This window comes from Podarcis vaucheri (genome assembly GCF_965113315.1).
Source record: "Podarcis vaucheri genome assembly, chromosome: 11".
NCBI lineage: Eukaryota > Metazoa > Chordata > Lepidosauria > Squamata > Lacertidae > Podarcis > Podarcis vaucheri.
The window spans coordinates 47,499,704-47,506,966 of NC_138749.1; the positions used below are offsets into that span (position 1 = coordinate 47,499,704).

Here is a 7,263-nt window from a genome sequence, read left to right on the forward strand (position 1 = left end):
AAACTTCACCAATTACTGCATCGTTCTGAAAATTTGTCTTGAGTTGAGAATCCTAGTCCCTGTTTTATTGAAGGGGGAAATGTTGCTATGTAACACCCCTGTTCGAGACAAAGAACCAAAATAGCTTCAGGGAAGTGCTATGGATTCTCTCTTGGCTCCTTGCATCAACAGAATTTTTAACTAAGATCCAATTACAGAATATTCATTATTGATGATAATAAGTGAGCTGTAAAGAACGCACATTTACTTTCTGGTCCCAGACAGTTGCAAGTTTCCGCAGCCTTTCAAAACTTGTAAACTCAGCATCTTTCACGTCAGCCTAGAATGCACCCAGGTCGTCAGGTTGTCAGTGCTGTGGCATGTGCGTGTTTGTTTCGTTTCTCCCAGCCATCACAGATGTACGTGAATCCCTGCTCTCGAGTTTAATTCTTTGATAGTCTCTGTTTGTTGGCACAAAATTCAGTGGTAGAAAACATATAAGTGCAAGGTTTATTAATCCCTGACATTTCCATTTTACAGATAGCAGGTAGCACAACTGGTCAAGGCCTGTCTCTTAAGTCCTTCAAAAGCTGCTACTAGCTAGATTCATCAATAGTGTATGATAGAAGTGCCAGATAAAAGACCGATTTAACAGTAGGCAGGGCAGTTTGTTTGCTGCTTGTTTGACGGGGTTGGTGCCAGACAGTGCCGAGATTGGAGCTGCATGTTGGCACTGGCGGAGGAAGAGGGGTGCGGGGGGAGCGCACCACCCCTGGCAGGCAATCCCGCTGGGCACCACGCATCCACAGGTGGTGCCCAGGACGTGCAAAATGCCCCCGGGACGCGCACCAGCCTGTTCTCCACCCCCCGGTGCCAGAGCATGAAGCTCCGCCATTACACATTGGTGCAACTGTGTGCCCACAAGCTCATCCCATCTCAACCCTTTTCAAGTAAGCAGCCACAGCACAGGTGTTGGGAGGGTGGCTCCATAGGTCTGCCCCATCACACACTCAGACACCGTCATCTCGCTCAGCACCCTGTTTCCCACAGTTTCCAACCTGATGTCTGTGGGAAGCTGACATCTTGGCTGTGAGTCATGGAAGACCTGCTCCCTGCCTTGCTGGCCTTTTCCCACCTGGCCTGGGATAGTGGAACCCTGATTGACTCCTGCTACAGAAGCTGAGGCTCCTGAACACTCTTGGGCTGGGGTATTGGTCAGGCGATTTTTGTTCAGGGTGGGCTGTTGCTGTGATCAATATTCATTTTTAGTATCAGAAGGTTGTGGACTCTCCTTCCTTGGAGGGTTTTAAGCAGAGGTTGGGTGGCCATCTGTCATGGATGCTTTAGCTGAGTTTCCTGCATTGCAGAGGGCTGCACTAGAAAGATGACCCTGGGATTCCTTCCAGCTCTGTGATTTAGGTGTAATTTTTAAAAAATTGATTGCATCCTTTTTGATGTTTTATTATTGTTCATGACTACTTTTGTTATGTTTTGAATTAATGCATTTTTTTGGTAAGCTGCCTTGATCATGGTTTTAACTGTGGAAAGGCAATATACAAATAAAATGATATACAGTGGTACCTCGGGTTAAATACTTAATTCGTTCCGGAGGTCCGCTCTTAACCTGAAACTGTTCTTAACCTGAAGCACCACTTTAGCTAATGGGGCCTCCTGCTGCTGTCGCGCCACCGGAGCACGATTTCTGTTCTCATCCTGAAGCAAAGCGTATGTAACCTGAAGCGTATGTAACCTGAAGCGTATGTAACCCGAGGTACCACTGTATGTATGTATGCATGACAAGCAGGACATGAAGGCACTGGTTGTCTCTCTCTATGCTCACTAAAAATCTTCCTGTGCACAATTTTAAAAAACATGTTGAAATTGGACATGCCTTATTCAGGGTTGGGAAGATCTTGGAAGGAGTTTATCTCAGCTGTCCAGCTGGTTGTGACTGTAAAATGGGGAACCCACGTGTACTACAGTTGATCACACGGTTTTTGAAGCCAGTCCTGATTCAGCGGACCATAGCTTTCCTTGTGGTGTGTGCAGAGCATTATCATAGAAAGAGGCTGAGAAAAAGAATGGGCTACTCCAATGGATTATTTAATAGAAGGAATTTTTGAAATATTTATATTTAACAGTGTACCAAGGCTTCTGTTTGAAGTACAACTTCCTTTGAAATGGGGCTTGACTTTCCAATGACTCTCCTTAAAAATAAAAGGCCTAAGGATTAATTTTATATGTAAGGATTCTTTCAGGGCCTGGACAGGGTACTGAAGCAATAGCAGGTACTGTAGCTGTATTCACAGCTACGTTTAATTAAAATTTGGTCTGAAGTATGGGGCATGGCATCAGGCCTTGGCTGAAAAGCTGCTACTGGTAAGTCCATGATAGGTCTGTGATGAATAAGTGATTAGTCACTGAGCTCTTGGTAGAGACTGGATTTGAGATGGCATGTCAGATCACCCCAGGTGTGAAGTGGAAATGAGAATGGTCTTGTGGGTACCTGTTTTATAAATTCTCAAGTTGTGCAACTTTAATACAAGCATGTATAGTGTGAAGCTGTGCACTCCGGCCATGAATACTCTCTTTAGGCAAGCACTAGTCATGTTTGCTGACTGACTTGTGTAACGTCTGACAACGCACGTATAAATAAATTTAATATGTGGAAAACCCCGTCGGGTTGAAATCCTGTCCCCGATTACCTGGAAGGAGGTTTCATGGAATTCAGTGGGACTTACCTTTTGAACAGCCATTCATAGAATTGCACTGTACATTTCTAAAATACCACCTGATTTTTGCCTGAAACAAGCGGATGTGACTCATGATTTCGCTGGAATGGTATTTTACTGATAAAGCCAAGATTCTAGCCATAGGAGCCATCTCCTAGGGGCTGAGGTCCCTTGACTTCCCCATAAAAGATTTGAGGGGGCTGGCCCCTCCACAGTAGATGGGCATCACCATTCAAATAGTGTGTATGTGCCACATCATGTGATTGATAATGTGGGGCGAGGCTTACCTGCCCCCAAATATTTTATTCAAGTTGGCACCTCTGAGTCTAGCAGTGTTTATTTATTTCATACATTTTTTTACTGCTGGGGGGGAAACATAGTGGTTTAGTGTGCATCTTAATCCCATTGAAATCAAGTTTCCATGTTACTTTGTCCACAATGAAGATCAGCTGTTCAGCATGCTTCAGAGAAGAGAAGGGTATGCTCTGAGGGACATTATTGGGGTAGAAACATTTTTCGGGATCTGGAGTCAGAAACAGGTTTGATCTCCAGGATTCCAGCTCTTTTGTTTTGGCCCATAGAACTCAACAGGAGGCATTGAGACAAAGCTGGCACCTTTTTAGTGGGGCAGAACACTGGCAACTGCCAAGTAGATGGTTGGATCAACAGATTCACAAGTTTGAGCATTCAGAGCTGCATGAGCACCAAGAAGGGATGGTATTTTAACTGGCTATATGTGTGCATATACATATAATATATGTTTTGTAACCTGCCACTCTTTTGTTTCTTTGTTCCCTTGCAGCTCCTTCGGGCTAGAAGGAATGTCAACCTTTGGAGGCATGTTAATCAATTTTTCCCATGACAGTTTCGACACAGCAACTTCTTTCAGGCCATATTTAATCGTAACAACAGGGAGCCTTCTTAGAGCACGGGAGCCCTTGAGCCAGAGCACAACTGATCACTGGAGTAATCTGCATTAAATCACCGGACTCATATCCAGCAGCTATGAGCTGAGCCCTAACAAAAGCCACAGCCTTAAGTACCATTCACTCTTGACACAGGAAGAAAAAGGAGTAACGATCTCACCCCATCAAAGAAACAGCCATCTCCAGATCCTGCTCCGAATGGATTTCGATGCAAAGAAATTGAGAACAGCCAGTTAGTAATCACATGGTCCAGCAAGTGTCCAGTTTTTTAAGATTTAAATATATGTAGCTGAATGAAAGGATGAAGCACTTAAACGACTCAAGAGCAATCAGTGCATTTAGTCCCAATGAAAGATTTGTCATCGTGGGTGGAAAGAGAAGGCCGTTGTTGTCCCTTGTGCAAATTCAAAGCCATAGATGAAGAAAGGACGAATGCTTCGAAGATGCTTGGAAAGATGTTGTTTCCTGTCCTCTGCCGAAATAATTCAGTTGTTACAGATCGCATCTCAATGCACTTCTAATATTTGCACTGTCACTTCCATTCAGGGGAATGATGTGTAGGCCATCATTTGCACAGATGGCCTCATGAAATTTCTGCCCGCAGGAAGATGTACCTTGAGGGCCTTCTACAGGAGATTAAAAGCCCATCATCAAAAGTGAAGAAAAGTTAATGCCCTTCTATCCTGTCACATTTGGAATCTTTCTCACAAGGCAAATTGTTGCTCCTCAAGCCTGAGATATAGAAAATAATAATAGAAAAAGCATCAACAGGCTAACATGGATTTTAGAACAGATCTAATTTTTAATACATTTTTGTATCATTGTAACAGCAAAGAAATTGACCTATACTGCTCACATTGACGGTACCCTCCGAGTTAATAGGATAAATGAAAGAGAAAAAAACATTTCTACTACGTATTTGACACATAACATTTTTATAGCCAATTATCTGTCCTTCATGGAAAATGTACCAGCTAAACAGGCATTTTCAGTTTATTTTTCTAAATAAATGTGGTGTTTGTATCATTTGCAATCACTTATTTTTGCTGATTCCCATTATTTGTCCATGTTGTGCCCCTTCCAATCTCCTTCACCAAAAAGGGAGTTTTAAAGACAAGAACCAAAACACTTGTTTTGCCATGTTAAATCATAATGATTTGCAGACTGAAAGCTTTAATATAAAATGTTGTTTGTAGAATTATAAAGTATATTTCTACTGGAAAATATGTATGGATATCCAGAAAGGCTGTATTTTAATTTTTAATCTCAACACATAGGTTATTTTTAATATTCCGAAGGAAGTACTTAGTTAATGTAGTTTGCTTGAAAGTTATAGCAGATAATTTTGATTCAGGAGTGGACAGCGTCTTTGGCAACGGTGAGCTTGCTTGTACACAGTGCAGAATATGATCCAGTTTGTGGCCTCTGCATGTACGAAAGGACTATTGGGGGCCGTACATAATGCAGTCAGCAGGAATGCCCAGCCCCTTACATAGTGCCTCTGCTCCATGTTTGTCCTAGATTTGCACCTGTATAGCAGGGCAGTGGGAGACACCCTCCAAAGCATTATAGCAGGGCATCTAATCTGCCCTTAGTACAAGCCACACTGCGTGGACTAGGATGGAGCTGGAATGGGATGTGAAGGATCAGCTGTGAAGTATCCTCCTAAGCCCTGTAACTGCATGCTGTCTGGTTGGTTGATCAGAATTGCCAGCATGCCCTAACCTACCCATCAATTTCCCAGTGCCCAGAATGTTTGCTGGAACAATCAGGAGCTGCAACACAGTTCCATTATCCGCATATCATTTTCAGAAATAGAATCAATGCCAATCCATACTGGTCATGTTACATTGATTGCAGTTGCTCGGAAGTTGTTGCGAAAAAAGCTTAATTCAACCTGATGGAACACTTTCACAAGTGATACTCTTTCTTCTCTTACGTGTCACTCCTGAATGTTGTCAGTGCAATCTAGAAAGTCAAAGAGAGGTCAATTCATTCTTATCTATGTTGCCCTTCGTTTGATATACATACACATGAAGTTCAAATGCCAGTTCTTAAGACCAAATTTCTTAGAACTTAATTTGGATACAAAGATTAGCGATTCTTCCCACAAGTATTTTATTCCTTAAAATACACATATTTTGAGCCTTTAATATTTGTTGCCATCATGATCTTCTCTTCACCACAATGAGGGCTAAAACCTTACTTGGTTTTTTTTACATGCAATCTGAGAATCTCAGGATTCTAACAACTGACCACAAGTTGCAAAAATATAATATGGGGCTTTTTATGCAACTATATGACTGACTATACGTTGCTCATCCCTGCTTTAGATTCTGGAAGCTAAAACAATTTGTAAGGAGGCTTGATTCTTAAATTACACAAGACACATTATATCACATGACTTTTGCATTGCCTTGCATAAATTTATTTATTTCCAAACTGTTACAATATGGTTCTGTTAAAGATGCCGTTGCTAAATTGGGGGATCAAAAAGTGAGAAATTGCTTGATAATCTCATCCATAATCTGCAAACAGAAAGAGTCGCTGTATCCATCCAGTGCAGTATTTTGTTATTATCAGTTCATAGATTCCTTTGATGCTCAAGTTGTTTTGAATAAAATTATATATTTTCCTTTTTCCTGAGTTCTCTATACTGTGTATAATTTTACGCACTCACCAACAGAAAAAAGGAGGCACCGAGAGAGTCTTTTGAGATACCAATCTCTTACTTTGCCAGTTCGCCTGCAAGAAGGATGTGAAGAATGCAGAAATATGATGTGGTACAGGCCATCTTGGATTCAAGGTGTACATATTTCGATGTTTCTCCGGGAGGTGGGGGTGTTAAAATCCCAGCCCATTGAAAGTTTGCACATCAGAATACGTGTTAAAATAAAATCTTTTTTCTCAACATGTCAATATTCAGGGAGGATTATTATTTTTATATAAAAAAAGTGAAGCATTCAGGTAATCTATGGTCTGAAGTGGCAGTTTGGGATAGACTGTACCACATGCCATCAGCATTGCTGATTGAATCCAAACCTATCCAAAAAGAAGAATACCAACTCCTATCTCAATTAGCGTTTATTCACCACCATCTAGTCTTAACATTGACTTCAGACACCAGTTCATAGTTCTGCAACCACAGCTGATCACTCGTCCCCTTCAACGTGATCCATTGGAAATAAGAGCTAGTCCCAGAGGCTATTTCCTTACCAGGGTAACCTCTCATTTTCAGATGAGAGGAGTGCCTTTGCTTGCTCACATGCCACAGAAAATGCGGGCTGTGGTGCAAATAAATCAAGTTGGACTAAATACTGCCTGCTAGCTGTTAGTTGACCATTCCTGTAAAAATCGCTGTAGCAGAATGGAGAAGTTCAACTGAGTACAAATCCTGTATTTTAAACTCACTTCAAGTCGTTTACATGGAAGAAAAACTAGGTGGTGGATGTTTTTAGCCGAGATGGTCAACTAGCTGCTAGCGCTTAACCTGGTCTTGATTTTAACAAAAAATAAAAAAATAAAAAATGGATCTAGCTCATTTCCATTATTTGGGTGAATTTTTTGCATGCTAGTTTGTCCAAGTGATGTTTCCATCACATTGGCCGCAATTCAATCAACTCTTA

At 41.6% G+C, this 7,263-nt stretch overlaps 1 protein-coding gene across 4 annotated transcripts in view; it reads left to right on the plus strand.

The window, feature by feature from the left end:
* The window catches only part of PRR16 (proline rich 16), a 160,912-nt gene extending 154,633 nt beyond the window's left edge, over positions 1-6,279 (plus strand). For all 4 annotated transcript variants that reach the window (XM_082191633.1, XM_082191631.1, XM_082191630.1 and 1 more), the window contains exon 3: positions 3,514-6,279. The gene's annotated coding sequence lies outside the window, so the exon portion shown is untranslated. The remainder of the gene's footprint in view (positions 1-3,513) is intronic.
* Positions 6,280-7,263: the final 984 nt, after the last annotated feature.